General features: G+C 35.6%; 1 long non-coding RNA gene across 2 annotated transcripts; it reads left to right on the forward strand.

The window, feature by feature from the left end:
• The first annotated feature begins 3,700 nt into the window (after positions 1–3,700).
• Positions 3,701–18,430, forward strand: LOC135157610 (uncharacterized). 2 transcript variants are annotated; one of them, XR_010296606.1, is made up of 5 exons: positions 3,701–3,913; positions 5,291–5,483; positions 9,269–9,606; positions 14,067–14,256; positions 17,429–18,430. It is a non-coding gene; the product is annotated as an uncharacterized LOC135157610 (long non-coding RNA). The 2 variants fall into 2 exon arrangements; XR_010296607.1 differs by lacking the exons at positions 3,701–3,913; positions 5,291–5,483; positions 9,269–9,606 and adding an exon at positions 12,509–12,739.
• The last annotated feature ends 2,423 nt before the right edge of the window (positions 18,431–20,853 follow it).

Below are 20,853 nucleotides of genomic sequence, written 5' to 3' on the forward strand. Positions count from 1 at the left end.
TGTATATGATTGTCCATCGAACACTGATTCTATGATTGGTAACTTTCTTTCCCCAAATTTGGAAAGAAATACCACCAACTTTAAAAGTATATTTTGACTGGCGGAAGGATAAGGGGTATTTTACTGTTTCAGGTGATGGAGCCTTTTCTGGTCGTATGGATTGTCATATCCTATCCACTTGTAGTAAATATTCGACCCCCGAATTTCATTCTTATTTTGTTATGATTTGTTTTTAAAGTGCCATTTTAAGACACGAGCCTATAGGAAATGTTTTAGGCCCGTGAAACCTTTACCTTAGACTACCCATAGCACAAAAAACGGATACCTGAATATTGTTGTCCTGTCCTTTAACGCAGCCATGACGATAAAACCACCGGAAGAGGGTAAACGTTGTTGATTGTTATATGACGATAAAAACCCTACACTTTATTTTTTTCTGGAAGAGGATTTTTTAACAGAAAAGGTGGCATTAGAACATTCTGGGAAATCGAAGATTTGGGAGGGCGAGTTCACTGTGCGTGAACAGTGGTTGAAAGCCCCCTCTCCCCCACCCCAACAATTATAATGATTAAATAAATGAAATATAACAATGAAATACAACAAACAAATAAACAAAAATTGTCTGTTCGGGATTTCCGGCGCCGCTATTATCATGATTTAAAATTAGTTATTTATTATTTTACATAAAATCAAATTACGAAACTGTAAAAAACATAGAAAATATCCAAAATTATACTGATTATGCACATGATGTACTGACATTATCATAGTCTGACAGAAGACATTTGTTTCAAATTTCAAACAAAAGGAAATCGATTTGGCATCACTGTACTTGACACATCGTATGCATCAAATATTACTGCATTGACATGATTAATGATTTACGTATTATACAGCCAAATGCCATTGAACATGATAAAACCTTTTGGAATATTTACGAAATAATCGATTCAAAATTAGGTCTCATTTACATCGCAGCATCGTAATATCATGATGAGGACATTACCAAAATTTAGATCTTTATACATCAATGGATATGGGTTTCATTCTTAGTGGGTTTTTTTAAGTGGTAGATGGACTTTCACTTAGACAAAATGCCAGTAGCTTTCAGATGGGGGGCTTGAGGGCACTTGCCACCCCCCCAAAAAAAAAATCACGGTCAAAAAAAAAGGGAAAGAAAAGGAAAAGAAAGAGATAGAGGTGAAATATGATGTTTTTCTGAATATTTTGTCAAAATTCTAATTGAAATGACGATCTATTTTATACATTTTGCCCGATATTCCATATCTAGCCCCCTCAATTTTTCGGTTCATTACGCCAGTGCCAAATGCTTAGTAGACGAAGTTCGTGTAGTATTCCACCATAAAAACTCGAGAGTAATATCTGTTGTCTATAAGGCCAGCCACTATGACTGATTAAACTAGACGTAAAATGTATCTTAGGAAATATACCAGCTTGGCGTTTACCAGTAAAAAGCTGTTCTGCCGCCGAGTTCCTACGGGAGTTACCAGAAACAGATCCGAAAATAGACGAAATGGCTGTAGACCAATTGGCAATTGCACGGTTAACGTGGATCTGAGTGAGAATTATACGAAATTTATGCGTATCACACCCAACTGAAATAATTAATTAATTTAGAAATTGATCACACTCGGTGGGGCTAATTGTCGAATTGATAGCCTAAATATCACTAATGAGAGTTTACGTCCAAAAGGAATTAACTTAATTTGTTTTTATATACAAAAGAGGATATGCAAATAAGGACTATCAATTTTAGCCATGATCTACTGTGTCACCACTGGCGGATCCAGGTAAGAGCACATCCGGCCCTTGCCCCCCCCCCCCCCCCGGCATTTTTTTTTAACAGGGGGTGCTGGTTTAAATTTGACAAGCAAAAAGAAGTTTCCACTGCAAAAGGAAGGTCGTTTTGGTCATGAAAAATTTGCCAAGCAAAAAAAAAGATGTTCACTACAAAATAAAGGTCATTTGGGTTTGATTTCTGCTTATCAACATACCAACCACATTTCCAGGGGGTGCTCCAGATTGTGAATGACACACCCAGCACCCCCATGTAAATCTTGGGGTGCTTGACTCCATGCAATGATGCACAGGAGTATGAATTTCTCTTCCATATAACACTTGTGTCTTCCCAAAGGTGCATTGTCGCAACGTGATTCGAACTCGTGGCCAATTGATTGAAAGCCAAAAGTCAGAACCACTACACCACAGCGCAGTCCGACATTAAAGAGAGTCAAGTCGGAGGCAAAGATCAAACCATCATATTTTTAGAAGAGTGGAAAAGCTTTGTCGAGATTTATTGAAAGATATATTTTTTCTCATTTTTATGCGATTAAAGAAGACTTTGAATTTGAATAATTTTACAGTCATTGTTGTTTGGGGTCTATATCTGAAGACTGCCCTCTTTCGGGCAAGTATTACTTTTCATTTGTTAATCCATGGAGCTACTAACTTAATCTGATCATGGACCTACATGATCTGATTTACTGGACATGCTGGACGTGTATATATTAATATATATTTTCGATATCTTGGTTTGATTTTTATTTTCTACTTTTGTGCTTTCATATTATTTATGATGCATTATTCTGTTCAATGTTGTTCTATTGAAGACACATTTATAACTTTTATGGAATAATTTGTATTAAAAAAAATTGAGAATCAAAACTAATGAAGAGCATTTTAGAGTTACATCATGTCTACACTGGCTTACATGGTTGGCATGGACCCCAAACCTTAATTTGAATATTAATATCTAGTATAAATTTAGATAAAAATTGTTAAGGGGTCATATTCCGGCGACAACTTGTTTAGGGGCCAAAATGTGTAAATAAAGCCAGTGAATAACTTGTTTAGGAGATTATTTTGCACACAGAGAAAAACTCGTTTAAGGGGTGTTTGAAAATAATTTGGTCATGCATGTGTACAGCAATACATTTGACTGCCCCCTCCACCCCCGGGGGTGTGACCCGGTTAAAACTATAACTGTTAAGAGTAATACTGTTAGGTGTGTGTATTGTTACCATTGTGAAAAGAAATGTCAAAAGAAAAGAATAGAAAAGAAAAGAAAATAGAATAGAAAAAAGAATAGAAAAGAAGAAAAAAGTAAGAAATACAAATTGAAAAAGAAAAATACATGTACAAAAGAAAAAAGAATGTCAACGAAGAAAAAATATCATTTCAAGAAAAGACGCAAAAAAAACAAATGAAAATGAATAAAAAGAAATCAAATAAAAATGAAGACTTAAAAAACGGACAAAAGAGAATAAAAAAAATAAATAAAATGAAGCACATATATCATTAAGTCCCAATATATCTTGAAGGTATAGTTTAATTTTATCTAGATATCCGCATTTAATTAAGTGAGATGAGATTAAGTTTGAGTGGAGGTTTATTTGTACAAATAAGTCTAAATAGGATCTAGAGACATGCACTAATTTTATGTATCATGTGAACACTTCCTTTTAATCTAGATTGTATGCTGTGTGAACACAGCCTCTACTATGACAAAAGGCATTCCTCTCTCTTGGCTACAAGTACGTTAATGACAATGCGTCCCTTTCTATTACGTTAGCCTTAACTGCTTAAGCTGCTGCATTGGGCAATTTACAGGGGTCTATTGTAATATCATGCCTTGCTCACTGATGCTTGGCAGGGACATAGCAGTAACTCCAAGTGAGGCACAAATATGAAACACAGTTTTAGTCACTGAGAGTGTATTTCGTGGATCTCTGGAGCTATGTATGGCTGGATACCGGTCCCTGGACGTCCACTCCGTCGGAACGACCAGATAGCCGCACGAGTCCATCGCTCACACTGCAGTCAGAGCGCTCTGCAACGGAGTCACTCCATGCAACTCTACGATTAGCGACCATAGGATTGTTCCTGAGATCCAGTAAGGTGTAGCGATGTAGATAAGTGTCAGTAATTAGGGTAGTTATAATAGGTAATATGTATTGTTAGGCCATGACACGACATTTGGAAAGTCGCCACCCACGGCATAAACATGTGCACACAGTTTATACCATTAAGACTTGCTGCTTTTTTAATGAACTTCTTTGTGTTAAATTTGATCTTGTGATTCACTACCAAAACATATTGATATAGACCTAGGATCTAGACATCTCAAGACATGAGGACTGAGCCAAAGGGTTATGGCCAAGCCGTCTAGATCTGGTATCAAATGCTATTTTGCCCTTTTTCTCTTTTGTTTCGCTCTTTACCTCTTAGCAAGCTTTCAAAACCAGAATGATCCATTGGAAAGTGAATGGTAGGGGATAAAAGCAGGCAGTATAATTCTCTGCAAACAATATATTTTTTCTGTCACTGCTCACACCTACCCATCTCCATTTATAAAGCTCCCTGTTAGCATGATTAGGCTAATTAACTTTACACGCCATACGTTGGATGCAGAGCAACATATTAAACTAGCACTCGAAAGGAATTCCAGTTTCATTCATGTTTTTTACATTTCATTTTGTGAATGATTATGATCGAAACTGGTCTCTCGCACTATTTGAGACCGTGACGTCCAGAATGTCCAGTGAAAAGTTGCGCTACCCTCCAAAAGTATATTTTATAACCTGACGTTTCCTATTTCACATACTCAATTACTTGTGCTCAAGACTAACTTTCACTATATTACAACCCTTAGTTGACAATGTTAATGAATAAACAATTTTTCCTGCTTTCTTTTTTTGGGGGTGCTTCACATAGAAAATTTCTAATTTTGGCAAGTTTCAGGATATTTGTCACACAGACTGTTCTCAGTTATAAATGCAATATATTGAATGAAGCACCTTGGTATTGAAAAAAAAAAAATTATGGACATTAGATTCATAGTCTAAATGCGCTGTAAGTGACTGTATCAAAAGCATTTACAATGATTATATCCTTGTCACATCTAGATGAAACAGTTGACATTGATAAATGCATTTCAAGAATTCAAGATTAAAGAAGTTTATTTCGTTTCCATGACAAACATTTGCATGTCTAAATCCCCTCAATGATAACAACAAAATTATGGAAATGTCAAAGGTAGAAATCATGGTGTAAAGCATAATTTTATAAATTGCCATTAGATGCAGCTAAAAAAAGTCTGCATCCAAGGGTTTAAAAAGCTACATGCTCAAGGGTTCAGCGATGAATCATTTGAGAATACCACATGTTTATTTGTACTCTGTATTTCAAATTATACAATGAATACTAAAATGACAATAAGACATATCATTAACATATTTTTCTCTTATTGTTTTTCTTTTTTATTTTGCAGAGCAGAGGAACCATGCAACATGTTCTTTCCACTGGTTCAGTTCAAAATAAATCTAATTGATAGAGCTTTGCCATCAGGGACTGTTGAGCACTGCTACTATGGAAGTTGCAATATTATGAAAATGATAACAACAGGCCATGTATGAGGCAAGCTACAACCTCATAACATTGGTACCTAGTTTGGGGAAACAAAGGTAATAATATTGTTTTAATAATTATGTTGCAAACTATTCACAGGCATCTGTTGTCGTGATACACAGGGAGCCACATTATCATGATACCGTCATAATAACTTCATTTTGCTTTTCAATTTCAATTTATTTGCTCAATTAAAAATCCATACAAAAACACTACATATACAAAGTATCGTATTCCAAAAATAGAAAAACAACAACAACAGATACAAATAAAAATTGGATTGAATATGAGGGACAGCAAGAAAGGAACAAGCATTGTGATTAGCTGACCCTATAACATAATAATTATACAAAGACTTCAGAAACAACGATACAACGTAAAGGGGGGTGCCTATAATGCATGAATGAAATTTATACAAACAAACTTTATGAATAGCTATTTAAAATAAATTGCCTTGATTTTGACTTGATATATATAGAAATTTTGACAGGATGGACTTTTGACTTCACAATCAATCTACATTTTGTCAGAATGGACTTAATGACATGAAAATAGTATCCTGAAATGAAAATGTGAATAACATTGAAAATAATTGACGGCTGAAGTTGAGCTTGTCTGTCCACTCTTGGCTCTTTGCATATTTTGAATAGGAGATTGGACAGTTCTCAGTCCACTGAGACTTGACTGCGTTGAGCAAGATTTCCAGATCATTACTAAAGCCAAGAAGATTCCTGCTGATGTTATTCAGCTGAACATGAACTGGCCTACCCGCCTGTTCTCCCATCTCCTCGAGATGCCACATCCGAAACCATGGAATAATGTGGCATTCTAAAATATGCATCTTAGGGGTCACTGTTTCCATTGGGAACTCGTGTCGGAAGAACTCCTGGTACACATTTATGTTTTGCTCTCACTGTAAATGGTGAAAAAAATCAGGAGTAAGGAAGTTTTTTTTAATGATTTCTAGTTGCGATAAATACAAATTTTTTATAGAAACAGATTTACTACAGACATATAATTGGCAAGGGGATTCCTACTAAGTTCCCGGATCTCCTCATCATTGAGGAAATACCCTGCATTAAAAGTGTTGTGGCACTTGCTGTATAGATTGAAGAGCCTAGTTGAACTTGTCAGCAACCATCTCAGCTTCTTTCAGTAGATCAGGACAAAGTGAAGATACTGTGTCCGTAATTGACTGGGTAATCCTGTCAATGTTTTGGACTGTCGATTAAAAGTAAAATACAGAAAAAATAATACACTAACACATGACTTTGTTTTTAATCTTGCAGGTAGTTTTTAAGCAAGTCAAAACTGTCTTATTTCTTTATTTATTGGTTTTCTTAATCTTATACTGCTGGGTAGGCCTGATCAGTTATGCAAAACTGCTTTCCAAAGGCGCCCTGCAGTTTAACAAACAACTCTACATCAATAGCAATTCAATGTATGTAACAAAACAATAAAGTAAAAACAGAATACATTATATACATATAGAGTGAAATTAACAATTATCATGGAAGCATTACACCTAATTGCTTCCTAAGTATAATATAATAAACATGATAAACGTTCTGGACTTGACAAGGAATGTTGGAACTCAAGCAGTAAGTTCATACATTTGAAGTTAAATGTCTCTGCTTATATCATCATTACAGTAATCTATTGACTCTGGAAATACAAGATTTTAGAAGACAAACTTTTTAAAGAGATTATTATAACTCGCCATCAAGCATTTATCATGTTTATGGACATGGTTTCCGACAAAAGCTCTACCATGATAAGACTGGCGATGTACTCGTATGCTTTTCAATGTTTTGTCAAGTGATGAAACTACTGGCCCACTCTCGATAGGAAAACATGGTTTAGTTTTGGCAAGGTATTTTAGATAAATAAATTTTAAAAATACAGAAACAGATTTACTTAAGAAATATATTTGGCAAGGGAATTCTTACCTAGTCCCCGGATCTCCTCATCATTGAGGAAATGTCCTGCATTAAAAGTGTTGTGGCACTTGCTGTACAGATTGAAGAGCCTGTTGAACTTGTCAGCAACCATCTCAGCTTCTTTCAGTAGATCAGGACAAAGTGAAGATACTGTGTCCGTAATGACTGGGTAATCTTGTCAATGTTTTGGACTGTTGATTAAAATTAAAATACAAAAAATAATACACGAACACATGTTTTCAATCTTGCAGGCAGTTTTTAAGCAAGTCAAAACTGTCTTATTTATTTATTTATTGGTTTTCTTAATCTTATACTGCTGGTTAGGCCTGATCAGTTAATCTATTGACTCTGCAAATACATGAATTCAGAAGACAAACTTTTTTAAAGAGATCATCATATCACCTTCAAGCATTTATGGACATGGTTTCTGACAAAAGCTCTACCATGATAAGCCTGGTGATGTATTCATATGCTTTTCATTGTTTTGTCAAGTGATGAAACCACTCTCGATAAGGAAACTTGGTTTAGATTTGGCCAGCACTTTTTCCTGAAAACAAATAATGATAATATTGAATATTTGATATACATTCACTCTTACATTTCAGAAGATAAAACTATATACATATATAAAATAACAAAAATGGCATTCACAACAAACAATGTGTTTGAGAACTGTCTTCTAATCATGGTAATAACAATAGTGTTATAATTTACCACTTCCTTCTCCTCTTCTTTCTCTGCAGCGGTTTCAAGAAGTCTTGCAGGTGGATCTGCATCACTGTACAGTAGGCCAATCATGCTGTACTGATCTTTTAGATCTGCTATTTCCCTCTCAAGATCTGTCTTCTTAATTTGCAGATGAGCAGGGTGCACTGCCTCTCTAAATTTCTGCCCAGTTTTACATTAAACATCTCTCTCTGTGTGCCCCAACTTCTCTGCAATCTGTAGGTCAAGACGATGGCACTCTGTTTCCATTACTATGAAGTGTTTAAGAAATATCCCGAGAGACATATGCAGTCCCGGGGGACACACCTGTAGTGAGAAGACAAACAAGCCAACATAAACATAGCTTTTCAAGATAGGTACACAATGACCACCTACTTCCATTACCAAATAACAATTTATTTTGATATGTGTACTTAAGATGTGATTTTTTGATTGGTCAGAAATCTAAAAAGTGACATTCAATGCTTTTTCATCTAATTACAAACATTAATCCATACAGACCTACCCTATCTAAAAGAACAGTAAAGATGTGGATTCTGATATGCAATGGGCTTATTTTGTATTTTTCCAAGGACTCCGTAGTTTGAAGTGTCCATTGTTGTGGTGGTTGGTCTAGCGGAGGTAGAGTCATCTGTTGCTTGGTAACAGTGTAGAAGAGGCAGTAGCAGTGTCTTCGTGGAATATGATATAAAGAAGATATAAAAAGGAAATATAGTGAGAAATTGAACAAGCTTTTGACTGAATGATACGAAGGTCAGCACCATCTTACTGTCTATAAATAATGCCATAAAACATGCTTTTGACAGGATACAAAAAAATATCCAGACTTGACGCAGAAAAATATGAGTAGGCCCATGATAATACTCACCATTTGCGACTGTCAATCCATATACTCTAAAGAGAAATTCATAATCCCCAAAAAGGAAAATCACAATCTGCTTTCCTCTGTAAGCAAACATAAGAAATCTATTCAACAAATGAATTCATTGCATTACTCCCATCTTCATCAACACTATACATAGAAACACACATTTTGCATGCAACTATTCATCATAATCTGTGTTCAAAATAAAGTAGTATTAATAAGGAAAAATTAAGACCCCTTCTCCACTTTTCATCTGTCCCTGCAAATCTCTACTCTGTCTCTCTCTTTCTCATTCTTTTTTTTATTTCAGGAAATTTGAACCTTACCTCTAAGAAGCTGTGGACAGGTCACGATCTGCCTTGTCATCAAGTCCCGCAGCCAGGTTAAAAGGAGTGTCAGGGGCACTACACACACATATTGCATGTGTGTTTAGAAGGCTATTAGGACGGTCAACATTCACAATCTGCACCATCAACTTGAAAGAAGTGCCTCCTTTGTCATCTCCTATCTTGGAGCGCTGTGGCCCAGTGGATGAGTCTTCTGACTTTGAAACAGACACCTGACAGATGGGTCGTTGGTTCGAATCCCAGCCATTGCGTAATTTCCTTCAGCAAGAAATTCATCCACGTTGTGCTGCACTCGACCCAGGTGAGATGAATGGTTACCTGGCAGGAATTTATTCATTGAAAGGCCACCGCGCTGTAAAAGACTGCGGGGCTAAAGCCAGGGTAATAATATCCAAGTCCTTTGGACATGTTGGAAGCGCATAGGGACTTTATGACATAATGTGATATGTGCGTTACAAGAACTGCGTTATTATCATTATTATCTTTATCCAAACTTGATGTTCTGGTATTTGTCCTTCATGCCATGTTAGCTGATTAAGATGTTAGCAAATCACATGGAGTTACTTGATAAATCTGATTCATCATCACTGCAATTGGATGCAACATTTGAGAGACATTTGAAATTACTATTTACTTTAACTTAATATTTTTTTAAGGTTAAAGATGTAGTTCTGTACTACTAGTAAACTTATAAATGGCTTATTCTGCATATTCATCGAGATGTTGAGAACACCTTATCTGTGAGATTGTTGACAAGTATGAGTGTAGCTTGGTGTATTTCTGTAGCCCCTCACTTTCATTAGGGAACTAGAAGTATCCCCATTTTCCAGACAGGTTGTTTTGAATGATGGTGTCTTACAGCAATCTCACCCCTTTCTCATTTGCTGTGGATACTTGCTTCTGTGCAAGCCATCTGTAGGAAATGAAAAATGTAAATGAATAATGTGCAACATGTGACCCAAACCATCTTATTTGGCCTGTGCATTTTATGTTTATTGCCTTTCAAAATTATTTCATCTCTATATCATGTATACACACATTTATAATCAACAGTAAATATTTATCATAAAACAGAGAGAAACAGATCCTAAAATAGATCAAATGGATGTAGACCAAATGGCAATCGCACGGTTAACGTAGATCTGAGTGAGAATTATACGAAATTTATGCGTATCACACCCAACTGAAATAATTAATTAATTTAGAAATTGATCACACTCGGTGGGGCTAATTGTCGAATTGATAGCCTAGATATCACTAATGAGAGTTTACGTCCAAAAGGAATTAACTCAATTTGTTTTTATATACAAAAAAGGATATGCAAATAAGGACTTTCAATTTTAGCAATGATCTACTGTGTCACCACTGGCGGATCCAGGTAAGAGCACATCCGGCCCTTGCCCCCCCCCCCCGGAATTTTTTTTTTAACAGGGGGTGCTGGTTTAAATTTGACAGGAAAAAAAAAATTTCCACTGCAAAACGAAGGTCGTTTTGGTCATGAAAAATTTGCCAAGCAAAAAAAAAGGATGTTCACTACAAAATAAAGGTCATTTGGGTTTGATTTCTGCTTATCAACATACCAACCACATTTCCAGGGGGTGCTCCAGATTGTGAATGATACACGCAGCACCCCCATGTAAATCTTGGGGTGCTTGACTCCATGCAATGATGCACAGGAGTATGACTTTCTCTTCCATATAACACTTGTGTCTTCCCAAATGTGCATTGTCGCAATGTGATTCGAACTCGTGGCCAATTGATTGAAAGCCAAAAGTCAGAACCACTACACAACAGCGCAGTCCGACATTAAAGAGAGTCAAGTCGGAGGCAAAGATCAAACCATCATATTTTTTGAATAGTGGAAAAGCTTTGTCGAGATTTATTGAAAGATATGTTTTTGCGCATTTTTATGCGATTAAAGAAGACTTTGAATTTGAATAATTTTACAGTCATTGTTGTTTGGGGTCTATATCTGAAGGCTGCCCTCTTTCGGGCAAGTATTACTTTTCATTTGTTGATCCATGGAGCTACTAACTTAATCAGATCATGGACCTACATGATCTGATTTACTGGACATGCTGGACGTGTATATATTAATATATATTTTCGATATCTTGGTGTGATTTTTATTTTCTACTTGAAGTATTTATGATGCATTATTCTATTCAACGCTTTTTTAATGGAAGACATATTTATAACTTTTATGGAATATTTTGTATTAAAAAAATTGAGAATCAAAACTAATGAAGAGCATTTTCGAGTTACATTATATTAACACTGGCTTACATGAGTGGCATCGACCCCCAAACCTTAATTTGAATATTAATATCTAGTATAAATAGATAAAAAATTGTTAAGGGGTCATATTCCGGCGACAACTTGTTTAGGGGCCAAAATGTGTAAATAAAGCCGGCGAATAACTTGTTTGGGGAATTATTCATTTAACTGCCACCCCCCCCCCCCCCGGGGGGGTGTGACCTGGTTAAAATATAACTGTTAAGTGTAAAACTGTTAGGTGTGTGTATTGTTACCCATGTGAAAAGAAATGTCAAAAGAAAAGAAAAGAAAATAAATAACAAAAGAAAAAAGAATAGAAAATAAGAAAAAAAGTAAGAAATACAAATTGAAAAATAAATATACGTGTACAAAAGAAAAAGAAGGTCAAAGAAGAAAAAATATCGTTTCAAGAAAAGAAGAAAAGAAAAAAAATGTAGGTGAAAAAAAAGAATAGAAGAAAAGAGAAATAAAATGAAAAAGAAGACTTTAAAAAAAGAACAAAAGAGAATTAAAAAAAATTATGTCACGCATATATCATTAAGTCCCTATATATCTTGCAGGAATATTGTTTAATTTCATCTAGATATCCGCATTTAATTAAGTGAGATGAGATTAAGTTTGAGTGGAGGTTTATTTGTACAAATAAGTCTAGATAGGATCTAGAGACATGCACTAATTTTATGTATCATGTGAACACTTCCTTTAATCTAGATTGTATGCTGTGTGAACACAGCCTCTACTATGACAAAAGACATTCCTCTCTCTTAGCTACAAGTATGTTAATGACAATGCATCATTTCTATTATGTTAGCCTTAACTGCTTAAGCTGCTGCATTGGGCAATTTATAGGGGTCTATTCTATGGTAATATCATGCCTTGCTCACTGATGCTTGGCAGGGACATATAGCAGTAACTCCAAGTAAGGCACAGGGTATAAATATGAAACACAGTTTTAGTCACTGAGAGTGTATTTCGTGGATCTCTGGAGCTATGTATGGCTGGATACCGGTCCCTGGACGTCCACTCCGTCGGAACGACCAGATAGCCGCACGAGTCCATCGCTCACACTGCAATCAGAGCGCTCTGCAACGGAGACACTCCATGCAACTCTACGATTAGCGACCATAGGATTGTTCCTGAGATCCAGTAAGGTTAAGGTTAGGCGTAGCGATGTAGATAAGTGTCAGTAATTAGGGAAGTTACAATAGGTAATATGTATTGTTAGGCCATGACACGACATTTGGAAAGTCGCCACCCGCGGCATAAACATGTGCACACAGTTTATACCATTAAGACTTGCTGCTTTTTTATGAACTTCTTTGTGTTAAATTCGATCTTGTGATTCACTACCAAAACATATTAATATAGACCTAGGATCTAGACACTATCTCAAGACATGAGGACTGAGCCTCTGAGGTACAAAGGGATATGGCCAAGGGTCTAGATCTGGTATCAAATGCTATTTTGCCCTTTTTCTCTTTTATTTCGCTCTTTTTATAGAGGGTTTCGCAACCAGAATGATCCATTGGAAAGTGAATGGTAGGGGATAAAAGCAGGCAGTATAATTATCTGCAAGCAAATATTTTTTTTCTGTCACTGCTCACACCTACCCATCTCCATTTCTAAAGCTCCCTGTTAGGCTAATTAACTTTACACACCAAGCCTTGGATGCAGAGCAACAAATTAAATTTACCACTCGAAAGGAATTCCAGTTTCATTTATGTTTTTTACATTTTATTTTCTGAATGATTATGATCGAAACTGGTCTCTCGCACTATTTGAGACCGTGACGTCCAGCATGTCCAGTGAAAAGTTGCGCTACGGTCCTTCAAAAGTACATTTTATAATCTGGGGCCCGTTTCACAAAGGACTTGCAACTGTTGTAACTTTGCCCTTATGGCAACTACCATGGAAACCTTGACTATGATTGGCTGCTGAACCCTATTACCGTGGTAGTTGCCATTATCATGATTATGGCAAAGTTACAACAGTTGCAAGTCCTTAATGAAACGGGCCCCACAGGTTTCCTAATTCTTGAAATTAGATTCATAGTCTAATTGCGCTGTATTGACTGTATTCAAATCATTTATAATGATTCTATCCTTGTCACATCTAGATGAAACAGTTGACATTGATAGTTGCATTTCAAGAATTCAAGATTCAAGAAGTTTATTTTGTTTCCATGACAAACATTTGCATGTCTAAATCCCCTCAATGATAACAACAAAATTATGGAGATGTCAAAGGTAGAAATCATGGTGTAAAGGAGAATGTTAGAAATTGCCATTAGATGCAGTTTAAAAAAAGTCTGCATCCAAGGGTTTAAAAAGCTACATGCTCAAGGGTTCAGGGATGAATCATTTGAGAATACCACATGTTTATTTGTACTCTGTATTTTTTAAATTATACAATGAAAACTAAAATGACAATAAGACATATCATTAACATATTTTTCTCTTATTGTTTTTCTTTTTTATTTTGCAGAGCAGAGGAACCATGCAACATGTTCTTTCCACTGGTTCAATGCAAAATAAATCTAATTGATAGAGCTTTGCCATCAGGGACTGTTGAGCCCTGCTTCTACGGAAGTTGCAATATTATGAAAATGATAACAGGCCATTTATGAGGCAAGCTACAACCACATAGCATTGGTACCTAGTTTGGGGAAACAAAGGTAATAATATTGTTTTAATAATTCTGTTGCAAACTCTTCACATGCATATGTTGTCGTGATACACAGGGAGCCATATTATCATAATACCGTCATAATAACTTCATTTTGCTTTTCAATTTCAATTTATTTGCTCAATTAAAAATCAATACAAAAACACTACATATACAAAGTATCGTATTAAAAAATAGGAAAACAACAACAACAGATACAAATAAACATTGGATTGAATATGAGAGGGACAGCAAGAATGGAACAAGCCATGTGATTAGCTGACCCTATAATATAATAATTATACAAAGACTTCAGAAACAACGATACAACGTAAAGGGGGTGCCTATAATGCCTGAATGAAATTTATACAAACAAACTTTATGAATAGCTATTTAAAATAAATTTCCTTGATTTTGACTTGATATCTATAGAGATTTTGACAGGATGGACTTTTGACTTCACAATCAATCTACATTTTGTCAGGATGGACATGAAAATAGTATCCTGAAATGAAAATGTGAATAACATATTGAAAATAAATGACGGTTAATGTTGAGCTTGTCTGTCCACTCTTGGCTCTTTGCATATTTTGGAGATTGGACAGCTCTCAGTCCACTGAGACTTGACTGCGTTCAGCAAGATTTCCAGATCATTATTAAAACCAAGGAGCTTCCAACTTGGTTTGACAGCTAAATATGAAGGGACTCCACACCCTGTTCTCCCATCACACCGAGTCTAGCATGTCACATCCAAAGCCAGAGAATAATGTGGCATTCTAAAATATGCATCTTAGGGGTCACTGTTTCCATTGGGAACTCGTGTCGGAAGAACTTCTGGTACACATCGATGTTTTTCTCTCACTGTAAATGCAAGTAGTTAAATGGTGAAAAAAAATCAGGAGTCAGGAAGTATGTTATGATTCTTAGTTGAGATAAATACAAAATATTTACAGAAACAGATTTACTACAGACATATATTTGGCAAGGGAATTATTACCTAGTCCCCGGATCTCCTCATCATTGAGGAAATACCCTGCATTAAAAGTGTTGTGGCACTTGCTGTACAGATTGAAGAGTCTGTTGAACTTGTCAGCAACCATCTCATCTTCTTTCGGTAGATCAGGACAAAGTGAAGATACTGTGTCCGTAATTGACTGGGTAATCTTGTCAATGTTTTGGACTGTAAAATACAGAAAATATAATACACTAACAAATGTTTTCAATCTTGCAGGTAGTTTTTAATCAAGTCAAAACAGTCTTATTTCTTCTTTATTTATTGGTTTTCTTAATCTTATACTGCTGGGTAGGCCTGATCAGTAATGCAAAACTGCTTTTCAAAGGCGACCTGCAGTTTAACAAACAACTCTACATCAATAGCAATTCAATGTATGTAACAAAACAATAAAGTAAAAACAGAATACATTATATACATATAGAGTGACAATTAACAATTATCATGGAAGCATTACACCTAATTGCTTCCTAAGTATAATATAATAAACATGATAAACGTTCTGGACTTGACAAGGAATGTTGGAACTCAGCAGTGAGTCCATCCATTTGAAGTCAAATGTTTCTGCCTATCATTACAGTAATCTATTGACTCTGCAAATACATGAATTTAGAAGACAAACTTTTTTAAAGAGATCATCATATCACCTTCAAGCATTTATGAACATGGTTTCTGACAAAAGCTCTACCATGATAAGCCTGGTGATTTACTCATATGCTTTTCATTGTTTTGTCAAGTGATGAAACCACTCTCGATAGGGAAACTTGGTTTAGTTTTGGCCAGCTCTTTTTCCTGAAAACAAATAATGATAATATTGAATATTTGATATACATTCACTCTTACATTTCAGAAGATAAAACTATATACATATATAAAATAACAAAAATGACATTCACAACAAACAATGTGTTTGAAAATTTTCTTTTTTTAAATCAATTCATAGTCATAATGTTATAATTTACCACTTCCTTATTCTCTTCTTTCTATGAAGCGGTTTCAAGAAGTCTTGCAGGTGGATCTGCATAACTGTACAGTATACCAATCATGCTGTACTGATCTTTTAGATCTGCTATCTCCCTCTCAAGATATGTCTACTCTGCAGATGAGCAGGGTGCACTGCCTCTCTAAATTTCTGCCCAGTTTTACATTCAACATCTCTCTCTCTGTGCCCCAACTTCTCTGCAATCTGTAGGTCAAGACGGTGGCACTCTGTTTCCATTGCTGTGAAGTGTTTAAGAAACATATGCAGTCCCAGGGGGGGGGGCACACCTGTAGTGAGAAGGCAAACAAGTCAACATAAAAATAGCTTTTCAAGATAGGAATATACACAATGACCACCTACTTTTATTACCAAATAACAATTTATTTTGATAAGTGTGCTTAAAATGTGATTTTTTGATTGGTCAGAAATCTAAAAAGTGACATTCAATGCTTTTTCATCTAATCACAAACATTAATCCATACGGACCTACCCTATCTAAAAGAACAGTAAAGATGGGGGTTCTGATGACATTATTGCATTCCTTTGCAATGGGCTTATTTTTGTATTTCTCCAAGGACTCCTTCATAGTTTGAAGTGTCCATTGCTGTGGTGGTTGGTCTAGCGGAGGTAGAGTCATCTGTTGCTTGGTAACAGTGTAGAAGAGACAGCAGCAGTGTCTTCGTGGAATATGATATAAATAAGAGATAAAAAACAATTAAATATAGTTAAAAAAAATGAACAAGCTTTTGATGGAAGATACGAAGGTCAGCACCATCTTACTGTCTGCAAATAATGCCATAAAACATGCTATTGACAGGATGAAAAAAAAATATCCAGACTTGACGCAGAAAAATATGAGTAGGCCCATGATAATACTCACCATTTGCGACTGTCAATCCATATACTCTAAAGAGAAATTCATAATCCCCAAAAAGGAAAATCACAATCTGCTTTCCTCTGTAAGCAAACATAAGAGATCTATTCAACATTGAATTCATTGCATTACTCTCATCGTCATCAAGACTATACATAGAAATACACATTTTGCATGCAACTATTCATCATAATCTGAGTTCAAAATAAAGTAGTATTAATAAGGAAAAATTAAGACCCCCTCTCCCCTATTCAGCTGCCCCTGGTAATCTCTCCTCTGTCTCTCTCTCTTTCTCATTCTTTTTTTTATTTCAGGAAATTTGAACCTTACCTCTAGGAAGCTGTTGACAGGTCACGGACCTGCCTTGTCAGTGATGCCATCAAGTCCCGCAGCCAGGTTAAAAGGAGTGTCAGGGGCACTACACACACATATTGAATGTGTGTTTAGAAGGCTATTAGGACGGTCAACATTCGCAATCTGCACCATCAACTTGAAAGAAGTGCCTCCTTTGTCATCTCCTATCTTGGAGCGCTGTGGCCCAGTGGATGAGTCTTCTGACTTTGAAACAGACACCTGACAGAGGGTCGTGGGTTCGAATCCCATCCATTGCGTAATTTCCTTCAGCAAGAAATTCATCCACGTTGTGCTACACTCAACCCAGGTGAGATGAATGGTTACCTGGCAGGAATTTATTCCTTGAAAGGCCACCGCGCTGTAAAAGACTGCGGGGCTAAAGCCAGGGTAATAATATCCAAGTCCTTTGGACATGTTGGAAGCGCATAGGGACGTTATGACATTATGTGATATGTGCGATACAAGAACTGCGTTATTATCATAATTATCTTTATCCAAACTTGATGTTCTGGGATTTGTCCTTCATGCCATGTTAGCTGATTCAGATGTTAGCAAATCACATGAAGTTACTTGATAAATCTGATTCATCATCACTGCAATATAGGATGCAACATTTGAGAGACATTTGAAATTACTATTTACTTTAACTTAATATTTTTTTAAGGTTAATGATGTAGTCCTGTACTACTTATAAAAGGCTTACTCTGCATATTCATCAAGAGTTGAGAACACCTTGTCTTTGAGATTGTTGACAAGTATGAGTGGAGTTTGGTATATTTCTGTAGCCCCTCACTTTCATTGGGGAACTGGAAGTATCCCCATTTTCCAGGCAGGTTGTTTTGAATGATGGTGTCTTACAGCAATCTCACCCCTTCCTCATTTGCTGTGGATACTTGCTTCTGTGCAAGCCATTTGTAGGAAATGAAAAATGTAAATGAATAATGAGCAACATGTGACCCAAACCATCTTATTTTGCCTGTGCATTTTATGTTTATTGCCTTTCAAAATTATTTCATCTCTATATCATGTTTATACACATTTATAATTAACAGTAAAAAGCTGTTCTGCCGAGTTCCCATATTAGTTATCATAAAACTGAAAGAGAAACAGATCCAAAAATAGATCAAATGGATGTAGACCAAATGGCAATCGCACGGTTAACGTAGATCTGAATGGGAATTATACGGAATTTTTTCGTATCACACCCAACTGAAATACTTAGTTAATTTAGAAATTGATCACATTGGTGTAGCTAATTGTCGAATTGATATCCTTGATATAACTAATTAGAGTTTACCTCCAAAAGGAATTAACTCAATTTTTTTTTATATTTAACAAAAAGGGATATGCGAATAAGGACTATCAATTTTAGCAATGGTCTACTGTGTCACCACTGGCGAATGAAGGTAGGAGCACAAATAGTGACAATAATGATGAATAAATAGACAAATGAATACAGAATTGAATATAATAAAATAAAAAATAGGGGAAATAGTCATTCATACCCAAATGAGGATCTTTCTTCTTTTTTTTTTGCTTGTCAAAAGTCAGGACCACTACACCACAGCGCAGTCCGACATTAAAGAGGGTCAAGTCGGATGCAAAGATCCAACCATCATATTTTTCAGAAGAATGGAAAAGCTTTGTCGAGATTTATTGAAAGATATGTAAACCAATAATTTTACAGTCGTTGTTGTTTGGGGTCTATAACTGAAGACTGCCCTCTTTCGAGCAAGGTTTTACCTTTCATTGGCTAAATTAATCTGATTTACTGGACGTGAAATTTTTTTTCTTAGTTTTTTTTTATTTTCTACTTTAAGTTTTTTGCCATTCATAGTATTTATGATGCATTATTCATGTCTAAACTGGCTTGCAGGGAGGGGGGATTGACCCCCAAACCTAAATTTGATTATTAATATCAAAACTCGATGGAAATATATCCATTAATTAAGCATTTTAATGAAGAACACATGTTGAACACATGTGTTCTGTGTCAAATTTTGTTTTAAGGAAGGAAAACCTGGGGAGGAACTAAACGAGTGGAGAGGGAAAGGAGAAATAATGACCTTTCTATATTATTGATAAATCGTAATGACCAACGTTGCATTGGGAACCCCATCAAGTTTACGTAAATGAATTTGAACGATTTTCAAAACAGAAGATTCTGAAGAAGAAAAAAAAAGACCATCATATTATTAACAAGAGTCCTATATTATGTTTAATCTCTTCCATTTTGCACATTTTCCTTGAAACCTGACCAATACTATCATCACAAGTGCTAGTCATTAAAAGAATATAATTTGCTTAAAAGTGAAACTAAGTTTTACTCTTAATTGAATTATGATAATATTTTTTCCTAGAATCAATATTTTTCCCACCAAAATAAATTATATGAAAGTTGGGGTTTCCCTTTATTGTACGTCCAGTCTAGCCAGTTGCTCACATATTATTCATGGCACGGATGACTCACTTCCTCCCAAATCACACTTGTACAATTTCCTAAAACATGTTAAATTGGTGCTTCTTTACCACCTCTTTTGTGATTCCAGGGTAAAGGTTTTCATCTAATTCCCTTTGTGTTTAAACCCTGACTCACCTAATTCTAATCCCAACTTTACGACATAATCTGACAGAAGTGCCCCAATGCCCCCCAAAAAACAAATGTTGATATAGATTATAAAGACATTGTGATTGGTAGCCTCGTTGGTATAATGGACACAATATTACATATTTTCTTATGTATTAATGAATTGAGCTTCTTATACAATTTTTCATCAAAAAAGAAAATCAAATTCAAAACAAATATTTGGAATAATATTAGAATAAACAAAATGGAGACCAACTATTAAAAACAGTTTTTTGTGGAAAATGGCAAAAAGAAGAATGAAAAGTTAAATTAGGCATTATGTTTGCTTACTCTTGAATATGTATCTAATGATTATCTCTTCTTATATAACCATAAAAATGCAAATTTTGTATGTTTAATTTCATAGTATATCGTGCTGGTCAGTGGTTCAATGTACAGTGATGATGTTAATAAGAACATACAAATAAATTTTAAAAGTGTTTGCGGTCCATCGGAAAGGTGGGAGTCTAGAATTGTCGCTCTCGATCCACCCAGGTCACACAAGTGTTAGCATGGGGTGGGGTAATGTATCATAAATATTAAAGATCCGTAATCAAGCGGTCTCTGGGGCGCAATGTTTGCTCAACAAATAAAAAAGCTTGAAATTATTGATCTACCGGCTACAGTAACGTAAATTCAATCATATGATCATATCACTTAATGTTTTAAAGGTCCGGATACTGCTTGATTTCTCGGATGTTTATTGTCTGAACTCATGACGTCATTTCCAAATGTAGTATATTACTGCATTGACATGTG

The sequence above is a fragment of the Lytechinus pictus genome, chromosome 19, assembly GCF_037042905.1.
Source record: "Lytechinus pictus isolate F3 Inbred chromosome 19, Lp3.0, whole genome shotgun sequence".
NCBI lineage: Eukaryota > Metazoa > Echinodermata > Echinoidea > Temnopleuroida > Toxopneustidae > Lytechinus > Lytechinus pictus.